Source organism: Lactuca virosa, chromosome 5 (assembly GCF_052849685.1).
Source record: "Lactuca virosa cultivar CGN04683 chromosome 5, Lactuca_virosa_CGN04683_v6, whole genome shotgun sequence".
Classification (NCBI taxonomy): Eukaryota; Viridiplantae; Streptophyta; class Magnoliopsida; order Asterales; family Asteraceae; genus Lactuca; species Lactuca virosa.
This window is the reverse complement of record NC_136430.1, coordinates 285,414,073-285,434,270: the sequence shown is the minus strand read 5'-3', so window position 1 is coordinate 285,434,270 and position 20,198 is coordinate 285,414,073. Positions and strand designations below refer to the sequence as shown.

The 20,198-nt window shown below is 33.9% G+C and overlaps 1 long non-coding RNA gene and 1 pseudogene across 1 annotated transcript; both read right to left on the bottom strand.

Moving 5' to 3' along the window:
- Positions 1 to 206: 206 nt before the first annotated feature.
- Positions 207 to 2,615, bottom strand: LOC145112860 (uncharacterized; annotated as a pseudogene).
- A 5,666-nt stretch (positions 2,616 to 8,281) lies between these two features.
- Positions 8,282 to 10,479, bottom strand: LOC145111888 (uncharacterized). Its single transcript, XR_013710372.1, has 5 exons — positions 10,309 to 10,479; positions 10,042 to 10,189; positions 9,263 to 9,362; positions 9,117 to 9,173; positions 8,282 to 8,805 (listed from the first exon to the last, which is right to left on the bottom strand). It is a non-coding gene; the product is annotated as an uncharacterized LOC145111888 (long non-coding RNA).
- Positions 10,480 to 20,198: the final 9,719 nt, after the last annotated feature.

Here is a 20,198-nt window from a genome sequence, read left to right as displayed (position 1 = left end):
ATACCAAAAATTCATTAATTATTTCATAATTGTTATAATATGAAGCAAAACAAAAGAACGATCATACAATAGATAATCTTGGACAACTACTTGAATCGCGAGACTCTCCTAGCATTCTTGGAAGCAAAATTGTTCACCAACTCTTCATAATCAATAGTCTCCAATATAACGCTCTCAATAGCTATTATCGCCAATCAATTAAGTCTTTATTTTGACATTGTGGACCTTAGGTAGGACTTCAACAACTTTAGCTTTGAAAAACTTCTTTCTGCAGACGCGACCGTTACGAGAATAGTCAACAAGATTTTGTAGGCAATAATTGCATTAGGAAAACAATCGACTTTTTTCATATACTTTAAAACATCAATAGGGCTCGTAATTTCTCTCGGTAAGAATATATCAAGCAGCTTTAACTCCATATAAAGTTCATGAGAATCGATATTTGATTGTTCACCAGACTTAAGTGCGGCTTCGAGATGGCTAGAACATGACTTGAGATCCTTGTCATCAAATTCCTTCAATTTTTTTGGAAACAAGAAACCAAAAATATTTTCATACTCTTTGTATTGTTGAAATCTTGTTTTAAGAGAAGCACTCGCTTGATCAACAATATATATAAAGTAATTAACTTTAAAATTCTCCTCGGCTGAAAATACAACATCTTGATCACTTGAATTCTCATCAAATTGTTTTTTTCTACTAACCGGCCGCTTTTGAGAGAATACCGGATCAATATTCGTTTAAACGGAAAGTTCCTTCGCATCATCAATCGCCTTGGAGTACCCTGTTTCTCTAAACTCCTTGAAGTACTCAATTAGCATATTTACTTCGTTGATAGCAACATCGAGAAGCATGTCTTTTGATTGTAATTTTTTGCTAACTAAGTTCACCATGTACAATATTTGATACCAAATGACTATGGATACCAAAAACTCAAATCCACCACGCTCATTATTTGCTAGCGATTTAGCTTCACTTTGGATTTTAGCATCGTTGTCTTTTTCCGCAACTTCAAGTAAAGCTTCTCTTAAATCCGGAAGTTGTTGTCTAATAGCCTTCACACTATCAACACGACTTTCCCACCGAGTGGCAGACAATGACTTTGGAGTCAAACCTTTTATATTCTCTTTCATAATTTGCCACCTCTTAGTAGAATTGGAAAATATTGTATATACTCGTTGTATGACTCCAAAAAAATCTCTAGCTTTACTACAACTGTTATCCATGTCACACAGTGCAAGATTAAGACTATGACAACCACATGGAGTATAAAATGCTCTAGAATTTATGTCCAAAAATCTCTTTTGAACTCCTTGATGTTTTCCTTTCATGTTTGATCCATTGTCATACCCTTGCCCCCGCATATCATCAATATCAAAACCAAGAGATTTTAATTCATCGTGTGTAATATCAAAGAGCCCTTTACCAGTGGTATCATTAACATTCAAAAAACCTAAAAAGGATTCTTCAACAGTAACATCATTGGAGGAGAAATTTACATACCTCACTATCAAAGACATTTGTTCTTGGTGACTTGTATCAGGGGTACAATCAAGTATGATAGAGTAATATTTTGCTTCCTTTACTTTTTTAATGATTTCTCGTTTAATTTCATCATCTAGTAAAAGTATCACCTCATTTTGGATATTATGGCCAAGATAATGTACATGGATCTCATCATTTTTGATACGACGCACATGCTCTTTCATAACCAGGTCAAACTCTTCAAACATCTCAATCGCTCCAAGAAAGTTTCCATTACTCTTTTGATATAATTTTTCATTTGTTCAACGAAATGCTAAATTATATTCAGCCAGATATTTCACTAGTGCAATAATCCTCAATAGTACTTGTTTCCAATGCTCTCTTTCTTTCTTAAATTGATCATACACCACTTTATCAATTGTTTCATTAACTTTCAATCTTTCACGCATTTCAAACCAAGTAGCTAAATTTGTGAGATGATCTAAACCAACTTCATGCTCTTTAAGTCTTTGTACTAAGATGTTGCCAATTGACCTTTCGGGATCCCTTTTCTAAATATTTTACAACAAAAACAAAAAACTTTATCAAGCTCTATCGAGTATACTAGCCATTCTCTGTCACATGTCTATTTATTTGGCAGAGTTCTAGTATACATAGTTGCAGAAAACCGTCTAGAAAATCTATCATGTAGACCCTTATCAATATTATTATCCCTTTTTAGGACCTTTCTCTACCAAACGTTTCACCATGTCTGTGCTTAGTCCATCCCAATTTCTTGGATCGAATATATCAACATTATTATTATTAACATTAACATCATCATCATCATCATCATCATCATCATCATCATCACCATCATCTTCAATGTCATCACCATCATCATTACCATCATCAACATGAGCACAATCTCCATCGAAATTAACATTATCAACATTAACATCATTAATTTGATCTCCTTTCACATCAACACCCAAATTATCAGGAATATCATCATTAATTTGATTTTGAGAAGGAACTTTAGGTTTTTTTTGGAAAAACTTATCTAGAGAACCACTATTAGCCTTTGTTGATTCTTCATTTCTTTTTCTCTTTTTACGTTTTTGACTACCAGATAAATACATAGGAGACATTATTTCTGAAAATAAAATAACAATAATCAACCAAATACTCGATAAAAATTAAAACTATGATAAAAGAACTCTAGAAATCTAATTGACTATATCAAAATGTTGAATGAGCAATACCAATAACAATGTAAACTAGAAAAAAAATACTAATGATTATAAAAAGTACTAATAATTATGAATTATAAATATTACCATTAGAGAAAAAAAAGAAAAAAGAAACGAACCTGTTCTTAGTTCTTCCTTTGCTGCCGAATTGCCCAAACTCAACAAATAAATAAAAGAGGCTATGGACTTTTATATATATATATATATATATATATATATATATATATATATATATATATATATATATATAGTAATTAAATGCGTGTTTGTGTTAGATACTAATTCTTTATGTGGTATACTTACTTTAATTGGATTTATATACTAATTTAATTAAAGATGTGTTTGACTTAAATAATTTCTTATGGGATACTAATGACGTGTTTGTTATGCTTGAATTAAAAGGATGAGCTGAAGAATTATAATAAAAATAAAAATCAGAATTGCTAGTGCCAAGTTTTGATCTTAGGCCTAACCCATGAATGTCAAGCGCCTTTGCCATGTCAACCACCAACTTTTTATTTACTTTAATTTCGACATCTCATATATATATATATATATATATATATATATAAATATCGGGCCCCCAAACAATGCGGGCTCTGTGCGGTCGCACACCCGACATATGTTAAGGGCCGGCCCCGGTCAACATATAGAAAGAGTCAATTAGATTGTACTTGAAAGTAAATATTTAACAAATGTCTTTCTTCAGATGCACATAACTGTTTGTATGGTTTCCATTCATCTACCCATTGTCAAGTTATAATCATTTCAATGGACATAACCAGATATTATAGGAATAAAATTGTTCTGGTTAAATGTCTAAATAAGAATAAAACTACTATCCAACAAACATAAATTCACTCTTTTGAAAAAGCCATTAAATTGATGTTTTCGTAATGCAAATGATCTACTTCCCAACATCTTCATAGTACCGCCATTCTGGAAATGCACCTTGCAAACAATAGAAAAAACATGGCATAACTATGATATTTTAACAATACTAATTAATATGGAGTTTTTGGCTATATGAAAAAACTACTTCCCATCCCACATTGCCACAAGGATGAAACATTTGGTGGACTCCAAGCTTATAAAAGAAGTCCAAGGCTTTGGTTTCAATGCACCCCACCAAGAGATTGTAGTTGTTTTTAATGGAGGCTTGAGAGATTAGTTTATGTGATTGTAATAATTTATGGATCTTTCTTTTTGAAATCCTTTGTGTTTTTTTTTTTTTTTTTTGGTTTTAGAGTTTCCATGTATATTTTTGTGTCTTGTTATTTTTCTCTATTATTGTTATTGGGAGGATTGTTGGGGATTTTGAAGCCGTTTTTTCCAAAAATTAATGCAAAGGTCCTAATTATGTACAATTTAACCAAGGTTAGAAGGCTTCGTTAAGTCGAATAGAGTCATTTAAGCTATTATGCTAGTTGCCATCATAATATAACACAAAACAAAAGAACTTATCATAATTGTATGCTTATTAAAGCCACAAATGAAAAACAATATTTTTCATATTATGTCCATATATCCCAAGTTTTTTTTTTTAAGAAAAAAAAAACAAATATGTTGACATAATTTTCATTAGTTTTAATAAATTCAGAACTATTAATCACAAATTAAGTATTTTAAACTAAATGTGAAATAAATGATTTTTTTGACAAAACTTACGATTGGAAAATAAACAAAAGATTAAGTTTGAAATCAACAATGGTCTCCTTCGACCATGATGACTTAATGATCTTCACACTAAAAACCCCAAATCAACCTAATAGTGTTTTGAAATATCAAAAGCCCCAACCTTAGAGGAGTACCATATTTTACTCTAAGAAGGCACCACCTATCTCAGCAATCAAATGATGCCACCTTATTTGTTAATTAGGGTTAGTGAATCAGTGGAGTTTGAATATAATGTAAAACTTTGTTACTTGCAACGTCATCATCAACACCAACATGTCTTAAAAAAAAATCAACGACATGCTTCCTAGAGATTGGCTTATTAGCTACAGAAGAATCGATATGTCCGTCCTATAATCCGATATATGATGATAAGGAAAAAAAAAGATAACAACAATAACGGATGATGTAGCACGACGAATATCAATAACACAATTATTCAATGAACGTCTCATGTTATTTTCGATGAATCAGTAAAAAAAACGAATGAATATACCCTTATAAGACAACAAAAGATTGGACTCACTTGTCCAAGCTCAAGAAATGTGCTTTTTTCACCAGCGAGACAAACACAACTAGTCATTTCATCTATAAGGTAAAGAGTAGTGGAAATGTCATTTAGGGGTTCCACTAAAGCAAGAAAAACAAAGAAAGTGAGATGAAATAAAAACCGGTCATGCATAAAATAAATTAAGGCAACGAAAAAGACGACCCTGTTGAGTATCAACCTACTTGACAAAAGTATGCTGAGAAAGATGAATGTATCTTGGTAAAAAAAGAGAAGTTTACACAAAATTATCAAACAATTTAGCAAGAGAAGACATCAACTCCTACATTTAAATGACAGATATGAAGTAATATATATATATATATATATATATATATATATATATATATATATATATATATATATATATATATATATACATACTAGCCGTTTACCCGCGCCAAACGACGGGTGTAATAGTTTTTCTAGAAATTAGTTTCTAGAGACGATTAGCTAATGTGCACAAATAGGTAGTACATCCAAACAATTATCAATAAACAAATATTAAATATTAATGTATACTCTTAAAATCTAATATTTTAGGACCGGCATTTCTGTTTACTAACATTGTAAGTCCGATTCCATTTTGTTGCACTTATTAATTCATAGCGTTTTTGTTAATCAATTTATACTTGGGTTTAAATATTTTTCTTAAAATGTTAACCGTAAAAAAGAAATTATTAATAAAAGTAAAACCAAAATAAATATATTTAACGACATAGTTTTTTGAGGATTTAAAAAAGGTTCTTATAACAAAATTTGAGGACCGAACAACTATTATAGAAGCAGAAACCTTTGACTTCAAATATGAAAGACTTGCAAATTTCGTTCTCCAATCTAATAATGTACAATGACATATCCCATACCACATTGTTTCTTAAATCAATATCCAACTTCTTTTGCCCAATGTGCTTACAAAGTACAATACCGAAATAAGATAAAATAAATTGAAATTAATACAATGTTGTGAAATAAAATTCAAATGCTAGAATACTCAAATACCAATCAATTGATAAATAGGATAAATGCAAGATACAACAATATCAATGTACATTCATTAAAAGTGCTTAACTTGGGTGGAGTTTTCTACAGAGAGGTGCTTGCATTCTAGTTTATTTCAAAACTCACTTTCAAAAGGCTTAACAATGGTGCTCATAAATACAGTCAAAACATTGGTGTTGTTTTCATCATCAGAAGTGGTGTTAAAAAGTGTATCCAAAGTGGTGATTCATTTGGTTGGAAGTCATTTTTCCAAACTTTAGAAAATTTCAATTATTAATAATAATATGTTCAAGTATAGGATAGCAAGCTTAACCTCTTTCCTAATATATACATGAGTTGCATAAGATTGCACCACATAGTTGTGTTAGTTTATTGGAATTCAAATTGAAATTTTTCAATTGACTTTATCAAAATAAATTTATTTTATATTGTAATAGCAAGTTACTTCCAATTTAGCAACATATAAATGGTTATTTTTTGTAATTTTGCCCTTCTATTTTTTCAATATATGTAATGATGGAATTTTGTTCTTTTGGTAATAAAATAACAAAATTGAATTCCATTAACCCTCACTAAAGAACGGTACAATCCAAATCTTTCACGACTCATTTTGAAAGATAGTTACTCTAAAAATAACGCTTGGTTGCTATTATTCATTCCAATGTTCAAAACAAAAATGACAACTTAATAAAAACAATCATAGCACCAACAAAAATCCTATCAACAATACTATTTTCTACTTATTTTCTAAAGTTTATTGTTATGTTTTGTTTTTTTTTTTTGGGAAATACTTAGAAAAGATATAGAAAATCTGTTCTTGTTACATTACAAGGCTATTTTCTTGCCAATTTTCCTTTCGTAAGGAAAATATGCAGAAAATCCAATTTTTTGGAGTCCAGTGTTATCTTCTAAAGTTGTTTTTGTAATTTTCATTTCTAAAAAACTGCTAAAAATCCTCTTTTTCTGAAAATACCATGTTATTTTCGGCATGTTTTCTAAAAGTTTTTTAGTTAATTTTCATTTTTTTTTTCAAAAAATATGCAGGAAATCCAATTTTTTCCAAAAGTATAATGTTATTTTATAAATATTTTATATGTTTTTTTTTTGAAATTTTTGTTTTTTTCTGAAAAATAAGCAGAAAATCCAATTTTCTAAAAGTACAATGTTATTTTCTGCATATTTTCTAAAAATCTTTTGCCTTTTTTTTGGAAAATATGCAGAAATCCCATTTTCTAATTGTAGAATGATATTTTCTACATAATTCTTTTTTCGCAATTTGCATCTTTTCCTAGTAAATATTATATAAAATGAACATTAGAGTGAAAAATATATTCAAATACATAAGATAGATTTCAAACCTTTTTGTTCAAGCATTTAAGTTCTTCATCTGTAGCCTGACCCCAACCATGTCCTAGCTGAAAAATCATAAAAAATGTGAAGTTAATATACAAACAAAAAAAAATTGAGTTAAAAAAGACAATGTGATTAACCTACAATTGGTAAATGGTGAAAGTAAGAAAAAGTTTCTCATCTGCAGGAATAACGTGCACTTGATGAACCAAATCACACCATCAAATCTTCAAAGAAGTTAAAATAACACCTTTTGCAAGAACCAAAAACCAAAAATAAAGTTGTTATATCCAAAAAGAAGAAAATGAGAGAACTTTTACCGGTTTAGTAATAGAACCAAAAACCTAAATGACCATAGTAACATGTAAATACTCTAAATAATAAAGATCATAAGAGAAAAAAAACAATATAATAGTACATAAGTATGCTTTTTTGAGTTTATCAACAATTAATAAGCAATTAAATAATAAATATATATATTGTATGTTCATTCTTACCTGATGATAAAATCGCAAAGAGACAAAGACCACCCTGTCTCTACACTCCACTCCAGATATTATAAAAACTACTTGATATTTTTTACAATTTTAAGTAAACAGAGTCGAGTATGGGAACATCAAGAATGGAGTAGCAATTTTAATTTATATTGACGAAAACGCAGCTACAAGAAGTTTTTTTTTTTTTTACCGTTGCTTGAAATATTTAGCGGATTGGAGAGGGGCATCTAGAACCGCATGGTTATAATTTGTTGTTTTTGTCACTGTTGTCTTGGGATTAGTGTCAACATAACTAAATCTAAGGCCTCTGGTAGATCACCAACACCATCAATCTTCAAGTGTTCATCATTTCTATATCCCAAGCAACAATGAATGATGGTAATGTTTTAACAAAATTGATCAGTTATCTATAATACCTCATAGATAGTTATGTGCCAGACTATATTTTACCTGATTTGTCATTACAACCAAATTCACACTCACATCCTTGTAATTTTTTTTGTAGTTCTCTTTTAGTGCACACACCGGTATATGATGAACTTTCACTTGGTTGTCTAATAAAACATGCTCTTAACACAAAAGCAACTATTTTATCCCTTGCGTTTCCTGTTGCTACCACCTAATTTCTGATGGATGAAAAAAATTTCAACACCCTTAGCGTCCAAATCATTGACATGTACAGTAATATGATGTAGAAGTAGAATATATAAAGAGAAAAAACAAAATGAAATTATTAATAAATAAAATATGAAAGATATAACCAATAATAACTGAAAATAGTAACAACCTCTTTTATTAACATCGTTAAGCAACATAAATATCTTTCCAAGAAATGATATGTTGCAATTTTTATGAAAATGGAATGGAATGATAAAAGAATGGTATTCATAGAATAAATGACACCATTATGACCAACATCCCCTCTATGAAAATGTAATGATGAATACTCACCCAAAAGTGGAAATTCTTTCACAACATAAGTCCATGTCTTCGAAAAGAAACAGGAACTCCATGGCCTCTGCAAAACCATTAAATCCCAAATTCAATCAGGCCTAGTAAATAATTACTCTTTTACCCCTGTTTTCAACTTCCAGCAAAGTAAATTACATAAAACAAATAACAAAGCTATCTCTTCTAAAGTCTTTATGCCATAAAAATCAAAATTTTTTGTTTATAAGCAAAGAAAAAACAACAATCTAAAACACCATAAGGCCTGAAAAAGCTTGATTTGAAGATTTCTAAGAAGTTTTGCTTTGCTCAAAGTGACCTTCATGTTTTTTGTTATGTCACCATGTAAGGATTTGATTATATATGGAGTGAAGAACTTACTTTTGTAACCTGAAAGGAAGTCTGAATCGAAGCAATTTGTGTAATGGTTCATATACCCTAAAACATCACAACCACCTAAATTATATTGGGAAAAACACAGAATAAGAGAGAAATATAATCAACAGAGCATAAGAAAATTGTATTACCATCTATTTGCAGTCTACGTGACCTGTGCCATCATCAAGCAAAAATGAAACATCGGTAACCCTCTTAGCTTTGTTCAATACCACCTGTTTCGTTTTTCATCTGGCCATCACGAAAATGAATTCCATCAAATTGGAAATCTGATGAACAAACGAAATACATAGCCAGCAGCGAACAAAGAAATCAATTTCATGGCATTGTAGAAGCGTGTTGGAGAAAAAACGAAATACCTAGAACCAGAAGTGAAAAAAGAAAATTAATTTCGCAACCGACCTCTATCTATCATAAAATCGAAGCAGTGGCGACTTCATCTTCAAGAGACGGAGGCACAACAGGTGGAGAAAAACATATTAGAACTTTTGTGTAAGTATTTCTAAGAGAGTTGAAATCGCCAATTGAGAGGAGATACAGTTAGAGAGAGCAGTGTGGTGACAAATTGGGAAGCGATATAAATAAGGGCAAGGCGGTGGGAATGAGAACGTTATGTGGAAGAGAAAACAATGGATTAATGATGCCTGACAGTAACAATTTCTTATTTCTCTCGTGTATCCTCGCCCTCTGTTGCGTCCATATCTAATCTTTTTTACCTCCTCCAAATTCAAGGCTCCAAGTCCAAGTTGGGATCCTGGTAGGGGGTTAATTGTCGAAGATACGGGTGGTTGTTCGGACGTAATGACAAAAAAAAAAGACGATCGATTTCAGGTTGAGTAACCAAAACAAAGTTTTTGAGTTGGGAAATAAGAGTAGGAAAGGAGAAAGGGTGAGATTTTTTTGTTGTTACCTAGAACTGATGGCTGGAAGACTTTAATAGTGACGATGGCGGCAACTGGCGGTGGTTGTTGTTCTTCCTTAGAAACGGACCGGTGGTGGTCGAAGATAGTCTTCAAAAAACCTAAAAAATACCAAATATGGTGGTCTTTGTGTCGGTTCTGTAGGTGGAAATAACATCATCGTCCATAATTTATTAGTAATAGACCCAAAACTCAAACCGAGCAAAAGAAACTCACACAGATACATGAACAGAAGCAGGGAAGGGACATCAACTTACCGAGGAAGCTCTAGGATGTAAGATTTGTCGTTGCTCTTTCCCTTGCCTTGGATTTAGAGAGAAAACGTGGATGACGGGAGAGAGAAAGAAAAGGAGGCAATGCAATGAAAGTTGAAATGGGTGCTAGGGTTTTTAAATAGATTGTTGAAGAGAGCTTAACTCAAATTCAAATTTTGAATAAAATCGAGATTGAGGGATGTTGATAGGAACAACTGCCATTGACCGGGAACGTAGGTGAGTTGGGTATTATGTTTTTTTTTTTACTTTTTCAATGGCCGGATAAGATCTGATTTTTTGGAATGCATAAACTCATTGTAAATATTGCATAAGGTCTTGTACCTCTTAAAATTCAGCAAAACATGCTAAATGCTTTTTAAGGTATATATATATATATATATATATATATATATATATATATATATATATATATATATATATATATATATATATATATATATATATATATATATATAACAAATCAAGCTAACTATTTTTGGTATTACGTCTAGCCCTTGAAAATCTAACATTAAAAGATGTCGTGTGGTTCCACCATTATCCTTTTCCTTTAAAGGAGTAGTCCACAAACAAATTCTGTAAGTAGATGATTCAATATCGATTCCTACTTTAAATGTGTCGGTCATGATTATCTACTAAATCAATATGTAAATTATTAGATTTGATCACTTTTTGTTTGTATTTTTTTTCCAGAAGTGTATATATTTTGTTAGGATCTTATCGTATGGTCGTGTCAGTTTTTGATAAGCAATGTCAGATCATGTGTCAAGTTGTTTTTCATTTGAAAAGTAGTTTTTCTGAAAATTACATTAGATTAGTTCCAACTCAATCAAAACTCATTTGCAATTTTGAACTATTTTTGCCTTTGTGGCTAGAAATTTTAATTGTTGGGATTTAAACTGATTTGTTTTCCTTACCTCAATATTGATTGTGTGAATGTAGGTTTAAGAAAACATGTGAAGACCAGAATTATCATTTTTTATTCATTCGATTAATAATGGGATTAGATGTTCCAGGATGCATACTAAGGGGGTGTTTGGATAGGAAAAAGATAGACTGCTTATTGCTTATTACTTAATCCCACCGCAATAAGCAAATTTAAGTGTTTGGATAGAAGTAATGCTTATTGCTTATTGCTTAGTGCTTATTGGTCATTTTACTCATATAAGTTGTTTTGTTTGCCAAACACTTAACATGCTTATTGTTTATTGTTTATTCCCACCGCAATAAGCTAATCCAAACACATTTTAAACAAGTGTTTATTCCCACCACAATAAGCAAATAAGCAATAAACTAATAAGCTAAAAACTATTTATCCAAACACCCCCTAAGTGTTTGATGAAAGTTTTGACGGTTCTTATCAAATAATTATACCATCGTTGTTCCATGTACAAATATGAAAATATTATGATTTTGGGTTTTATTAAATTGTTAATTTTGAGTTATTTAATGCTTATTTTGAGCTGAATTGGACCATTAATGTCCAAGTTCACGAGGAAGAATGTATGACTTTGGATTACGATTATAAACAAGATGTCTTTATGACATGCCAAGTAGATCAGCATCACATTGTTTAAATATTGGATTGGACATACCTTTTAATGTACAATGTTATAATTGAGATTTATATTGAATATTACAAGAAGTAGTACCTATGAAACATATATGCAAATTACAAATATTTTAAAATTATAGACAATATCACATTGTACAAAATAGCAAGATATTTTCATTTAATTGTTTATTATAGCATCTTATTTTCATTTTTTTGAATTAAAAGAAATAGCAACATACTTTCAAGTTGGGATATTCATTTCTAGTAGTAAGGGCCATTAATGAAAAATAGTATGGAATTCAAACTTGAAATCGAAGAAAAACTTACTTGGTATTGGGAGGGAGGAGCTCGATCGACCTCTCTTCAAATTATAGGCGGTATAGTTTTTATCGTTAAAATAATGGCTTTAGTAGAACAAAAAATGATTTTTGGTGTTGCCAGATGTAGTCAGCTGTCATATCAGATTTTCAGTATTGCCACGTTAATAAAACAACCATGTAGGCAGGATGATGACCTACTAACCTACTAAAAGTGTAAAATTAGAAAGTCATACGGAAAATAATGGCTTTAGTAGAAAAATACTATATTTGGTAAGCTTAGAATTATAGTGTAAAAAATAGCATAAAATTTAGGGAAAACCACATTAAAACCCTACCAATTATCTATCAATGTTTAAAAAAACCATTACATATTTTTTTAGTACATGTTAACCACTTTTATTTATGAAACCGTCTAACTTAATTCTTTTATCATGTTATCCTTAGGTAACCGATTAAAAATATCCAACGTGGCTTACATCTCTTCCTAATCTTGAAGAACATTAAGTCGATAACTAGAACGGTAAAAAATAGGGTTTCAAACGGTAAATGTTTCATCAAATTGGGCAGTAAAAACAAGGGAAAACGGTCGCTTTGCATCAAGAAATCGAAGACATTCTTTAATTTTGGTGTTCTATAACCAAGTTAAAGCAAAAATCGATGTTGAATGTTATTAGAAACGCAATTGGCACTGTATATCATTTGTGGTAAAGAAATAGAAGATTGTTCAAAAAGAAATTCAGAAACATGGATGAAGTTATCCAATGTATTGTTACTGAAATTAGATTTAAATTGATGGGGATTAACTTGCCTTTTTCTTCCCGCATGATTAAGGTTTGTGATATGTGGTGTATTCCTAAACCTAGGCAAGAGATGGCCACTATGAATATTGATAGGTATAGAGGAAATTAGTAATTTTCCTGATCTTTAGTTGCAGATGGGTAGAGTCTTGATTTTAAGTGATATATTAATGGATATTTGTGATGGTGGAAGTGCCTAGTTATTGGTCTGTCAATTTCCAATCACATGTTATGTTAGAATTACCCTTTGGTGTTAGGTAGTTGGATGGCTTTAGACTACATGTGTTGTGGTATAAATGCATCATTAAGTACCACCAACAAATTGATGGGCTAGATGGTATTTGAGTCTCATATGTTGGGATCAATTGCCTATGTTTTATCTTATAAAAGAATTGACGGCATGATTAATATTTTAATCTTCATTTGTTAGGCTCTAGTATTGATGTATGGATTCATTGTGTAACGGGATGAATTGAAGGATTATGGACTTGGTTTTGGTCATTGACCGAACTTAGTTCATTAAGAGATTAATTTAGGCTTGACGGTATGTTTTATCTTATAAAAGAATTGACGGCATGATTAATATTTTAATCTTCATTTGTTAGGCTCTAGTATTGATGTATGGATTCATTGTGTAACGGGATGAATTGAAGGATTATGGACTTGGTTTTGGTCATTGACCGAACTTAGTTCATTAAGAGATTAATTTAGGCTTGACGGTATGTTTTATCTTATAAAAGAATTGACGACATGATTAATATTAGGCTTCATTTGTTAGGTTCTAGTAGTGATGTCTAGATTCATTGTGTAACGGGATGAATTGAAGGATTATGGACTTGATTTTGGTCATTGACCAAACTTGGTTCATTAAGAGATTAATATTAGACTTGACGACATGTTTTATCTTATAAAAGAATTGACGACATGATTAATATTAGGCTTCATTTGTTAGGTTCTAGTATTAATGTCTGGATTCATTGTGTAACGGGATGAATTGAAGGATTATGGACTTGGTTTTGGTCATCGACCAAACTTGGTTCATTAAGAGATTAATATTAGGCTTGACGTATGTTTTATCTTATAAAAGAATTGACAACATGATTAATATTAGGCTTCATTTGGTAGGTTCTAGTATTGATTTCTGGATTCATTGTGTAGCGGGATGAATTAAAGGATTATGGACTTGGTTTTGGTCATTGACCAAACTTGGTTCATTAAGAGAAAATTGAGCAGGATGTGTGTTTGGATCGGATGGATAACCATCATGGTGTTATTGGTTTTAAAAAGTTTATTGTAATTATTGGTGTTTGAACTTTTGTATTTTTATTTACTTAATAAATTTGCCCAGACATGGGTCACTTTTTCCATTATGATAAATTTCGATAATCTCCTGTAAAAAAAATTGCCAAATTGACCATTTTTATTCATTTTCACTCAAGTACGTTGCTATAAGCGCCTTTTTGTTACCATTTTCATCAAACCACATTGCTATAAATGCCAATATGCCATAACCTTTTCGAAAATTTCTTGTGAAAAATGGCCAACTTGACTACTTTGAATCGTTTTCACCAAAGTATGATGCTATAAACGCTTATTTTTACAATTTTTTACCAAACTTCATCGCTATAAATGCCAGAACATTTTCAATAATTTCTTGTAAACGATGATTAACTTGACCATTTTTAATCATTTTCACCAAAATACATTACTATATAAGCCCTAACCATTTGTTATAAAAAAATGGCCGTTTTTTTTTACCATTTTAGCACTTTTAAAATTTTTTCACCATTTACTGTAGCCATGATCAAATAAATAACCTCGGTGTAACCATGAACAAAGAAATAAAACTATACCTAAAACTTCACTAGAAACAACTCCTAACAAGAAAAGCACAATGAACTCCAAAACACATAAGGAGAAACAACAACAACAACAAAGAAAGAGGGGGGAAACACCCAAGGCTAAACTGCAACATCATCAACCACCAAAAAGAGTTGAATGATACTAATGCAATATGGCCAAAATAGTTTTCCTTGTATTACATTGACAAATATATATATAGATACAAATATTTACACTTTAGTACCACATAAATTACATAATTGAGTTCAGAGTCTACTATACTCCCTCAGTCTAAGGAGGAGGATGACGGATGCTTAGACTGGATCTAAAATCCAAAAATAGAGCTCGTGGGAGGCCTTTGGTGAAGATGTCGGCAATTTGGTAACGTGAGGCGACATGTAAGACCCAGATTTGGCCGCGTTGAACCTTTTCATGCACGAAGTGAATGTCGATTTCAATGTGTTTGTATGTGTTTGGTCCGCTGATGATGAATTGGGTTTGTTGACATGTAGATGACGTTGACACTGTCACAATAAACGAGAGATGTGCGTAGTGGATGGTGACCAAGTTCGAGAAGAAGGTTTCTGAGCCAACAAATTTTTGCAACCACGTTCGCAACGCCTCTATACTCTGCCTCTGCACTAGAACGAGACACAGTCGTTTGACGTTTAGCTGACCATGAGATTAAATTATCACCCAGAAACACACAATAGCCCGATGTAGATCTGCGTGTGTCTGGACATCCAGCCCAATCGGTGTCGGTATACGCGGTGAGAGTGGAAACCGAGTTACGATGCAAGTATAAGCCCATGTCAATGGTTCCTTTGACGTACTAAGAATACGTTTTAGAGCATGCAAGTGAGACATCTGAGGAGCATTCATTTGCATGTAAACTTGTTGGAGGCCATACGAGATATCCAAATGTGTGAATGTGAGATACTGTAAGGCCCCAGCGAGCCTGCGATATGTTGTAGGATCGTCAATTAGTTCCCCTGAAGAGCTACTGAGCTTCCCTTCGGTGTCCACAGGGGTATGTGTGGGAGTACAGTGAGCCATATTTGCTCGTCGAAGTATATCAGATGCATATTTCTCTTGTGATAAAAATAACCCTTTTTGGTCACGTTTTGACGGAAATGCCCAAGAAGTAGTTGAGGTTGCCCAAGTCCTTCATGGCAAACTCGGTAGACAGGACGGGTTAGGAGATGTTGTCGGAGAGTCAGTGAGGATGTGGTGAGAACAATATCGTCAACATATAATACGAGATAGGTTGTATCATTGCCCTGTTTGTAGATAAACAATGAGTGATCGGACGTGCTGTGGTGAAAGCCTAGCGTGGTGACATAATCAGTGAATCGTTGGAACCACGCGCGAGGTGTTTGTTTCAAGCCATAGAGGGACTTCTTTAGACGAAAAACATGATGTGGAAAGGAAGGATGCCGGAAGCCCATGGGTTGATGCATATACACTGTTTCTGCTAAATTCCCGTGTAAGAAGGCGTTTTTGACGTCCAACTGGTTTATTGCCCACTAATTTGTGAATGCAATGCTAAGGACCGTGCGAATAGTCACTGTTTTTACAACTGGGTTGAATGTCTCTTCACAAATGACTCCAACTTGTTGTGACCTGCCATCACAAACCAAATGCGCTTTGTAGCGCTCAAGAGATCCGTAGGATTTTGTTTTATGTTTAAAAATCCACATGCACCGGATGATGTTCATATCGGAACGTCTTGGTACTAATTCCCATGTATTATTATCAATAAGGGCATTAAATTCATCTGTCATGGCATGGTTCCAAACGGGATTGTTAAGGGCTTCGGTAGGGGTGCGGGAAAGAGGTTCGACGGGAATAGAGGTGTGGAGATTGAATAATTGTTTGGGTTTGGATGACCCGGTCGTGCTTCTTGTGCACATATTATGGGTGGGTGGGGTGGTGAACGAGGGATAGGTGTGGTACAGGTGGGTAGGGGGTGTTAGATTAGAAATAGGTATGGTGGGTGTGTTGTTTGGTTGTTGCGGTAGTGATTGTTGTGTTTGAGGTGTTGTTGGTTTATTTCGGCGGATGTAAGTTTTGAGGGTGGATTTTGGTTGATGTCGTGTGGTGGGAGGTGTTGGTGATGTGGTGATGGTTTGAGGAATGGGGTTTGAGATATGAGGATTTGGGTTTGGAGGTGTGGGTGGAGATGTGGTTGTGGTAGATTTCCAAATAGATGGATGTAGATCACTCAATTGGTTTGAGTGAAGGAAGTCATATGAGGGAGAGGGAGAATGAGTGTTAGCAAATGGGAAGACATTTTCATCGAAGATAACATGACAATAAATGATTATCTTTTTCGTGGAGAGTTCATAGCATTTATACCCCCTATGGTTGGAGGGATACCCGAAAAAAACACATGGGGTGGATCTGTTTTCGAGTTTATAGATAGAGGTGGATAGGATAAGAGGATATCATAGACAACCAAAAGTACAAAGATGGGTGTAAGTGGGATGTTTGTTGTATAGAAGGAGTGTGGCGGTGTTGTTGTTTTTGGTTTTGGATGGTGTTAACGTACCCCTCAGGGATAACGTCAAAAAGGAGAAGACTAACCAACGCCAGGCTTATCCGGGCTAGAGCCTGGATAGACTCAGTCGGAGGCCAAGGTCGGGCCTTTGCCAACGCAAAGATCACTGGCATGACGCTTAAGGTGCAGAACCGTGCCTTAACCTCTTCTCCAAGGAATAACACCCCCGGCAAACGTGGGACCAATCAGAGCGTTCCACTTGCCCACCTGACGATAGCCATGGTCATCATAATATCAAAAGATTCCCCTCTAGTCAATGGTGGGATGAGGGAAAATACGTGACGAAGGATCCTCCAATATGGGTCAGCCACATCGCACCTCACGAGGGAATGCTCAACAGAATCAGTTGAGGGGCACACCCTCTCAAACAGGTATAGAAGGATCCTTCTTCCTCACGAAGAAGGGGACAAACTCTTTTTCCTGTGATTTACTCTTACTTCTCTCAGATCTCATTCTAACTTGATCGTCGGAGCTTCGTCTCGGGAATTCCTCACGGACGTCGACTAACGATCATCTTTCTCTTTTACATTGTGATATCAAGAGACAAAACCTGCGCTGAACCCATCAACGACCTCAATCAACCCATCAACAACCTCAATCAAACCATATCTGAAATATCACGAAATTTAGGGGGAGAGAGGCGTGGGTGAGGAGGGTGCGCACATTGTTGTTTATGGATCTAATTTTCCTTTCGGCCTTCCCATTTTGAGAGGAAGTGTGAGGGTAGGAAAATATAAAAACCATCCCATGTTGAGAACAAAAATTATGAAACGATTGATTGTTGTACTCGGTACCATTATCACACTGAAAACTTTTAATTTCGCGTTCAAATTGTGTGTTAATGAGTTTGTAGAAGTTTAAGGTGGGATATGCATGGGATTTATCTGTGAGAGGATATGTCCATAGATAATTTGTATAATCATCTAAAAATAAGATATAATAGCGGTGACCCCCAAGCTGAGAACCGGGGAGGTCCATAGATCACTGTGTATGATATCAAATGGCAAACATGTAATATATGAGGAATCATAAAATGGTAGTTTGACATGTTTACCAAAAACACACGATTAACATAAATGTTTGTCTGAAAAAGTCTTAACAGAAATGAAATTGCGTTTATTTAAGACATGTAATAAAGATGAGTTAGGGTGTCCTAGGCGTTTGTGCCATAGACCTTGTGTCAGGGCAGCAAAGGTGGAAGGAGGATTGACTTGTGCAGAAGGAAGTGAAAGAGGATAGAGATCTCCACTGCTGTTACATCGAAGGATAGGAATCCGCGTCTGATAATCCTTCACAAGAAAACCAAAACAATCAAATTCAGTAGAGATAGGATTATCAGTAGTTAAACGACGAACATAAATAAGGTTTTTGATTAAATTAGGTGCATGAAGAATATGATTAAGTTGTAAAGGTGGGTAGGGTGGTGGTAGTTTTGTGTAATCGGTGCCATGAATGGGTATTTTAGAACCATTGCCAACAACAATATTATTTTGTATGCCATTATTGAAGTAATTGGAAATATTACCAGACGTGTTAGACATGTGGTTTGTGGCGCCGGAGTCAAGATACCAATTCTGGTCCGGGTTTAACGTCATAGTGTGCATGGCCTGTTCAATGTTGGTTGGAGTGTGGGAGGCCGCATAGTTGTATGGATTAGCGCCAAGGATGCCTGCAAGGGATGTATTACTGTTTTGTGGTCTGTGAACTGGGGCAGTGGGGAACGGAGCAGGTGGAAAATTCCATTGAGGTGCCTGCCAAGACGTATTCAACCCAAATGGTGGTTGTTGTGGGTAGTAGTTCTGTTGGAAGGAGCGTCCTTGACCCCGACCTCTCTAATATAACAATTGTAAAGACACAGACAAATATATATATATCAAAATAACTCTTTGATTGATTGGAAATATAACTCAAAAACCAATTACATATATATGTGTATATGTCTATGTATGTTGCTGTGTTTTGGTGTGTTTTTCCCTCTTGGTAATACACTGAATATATAGGATTGATAGAATCATTTTAATCCTATATTTAATACACATGAGACCCAACCACTTGTTGGTGTCCCTTACTTTGTTCCAGAAATTGTGTTGGCCTTTTAGGAGTGGAAGACATGGGTGGAGGGAGATGATGACTTAAGATTCCAACAATCACCCCCGAATCTCTAAGTCCTTCTAGAGATTCCCGATCACCGCCAATCTTTAAGTCCTTCTAAAGATGTCTTCGATCCTGATCAAGTCCCACATTGTCTTGAACTTGGTTCGAGCCAATGGTTTTGTGAGAATGTCTGCCTTTTGTTCTTCACCTGGAATGTACTTCACCTCCACTTGTTCCTTTTCAACACACTTACGAATGAAGTGAAACCTCGTGTGAATGTGTTTGCTTCTTCCGTGAAAAACAGGATTCTTCGTGAGTTCGATAGCTGACTTGTTATCAACTCTTAGGACCACCTTCTCTTGTGCTTTGTTCATGATTTCGCCTAGCAAATCTTGAAGCCATATTGCTTGACATGCAGCCGCAGTTGCAGCCATGAACTCCGCCTCGCAAGATGATAAAGCAACAGTATCTTGCTTTTGAGAACACCATGTTATTGGAGACAACCCATAGTAGAAAATGTGACCGGTTGTGCTTCTTCCGTCGTCCGGGTCAACATTGTGACTACTATCGCTGTAACCAATGATCCGGTTTTGCCCCATCCTCTCGTACTTGATTCCATGTGACGTTGTTCCACGTAAGTACCTTAGGATGTGTTTGATTGCAACACCATGTGATTCTCTTGGATTTTGCATGTATCGACTAACAAC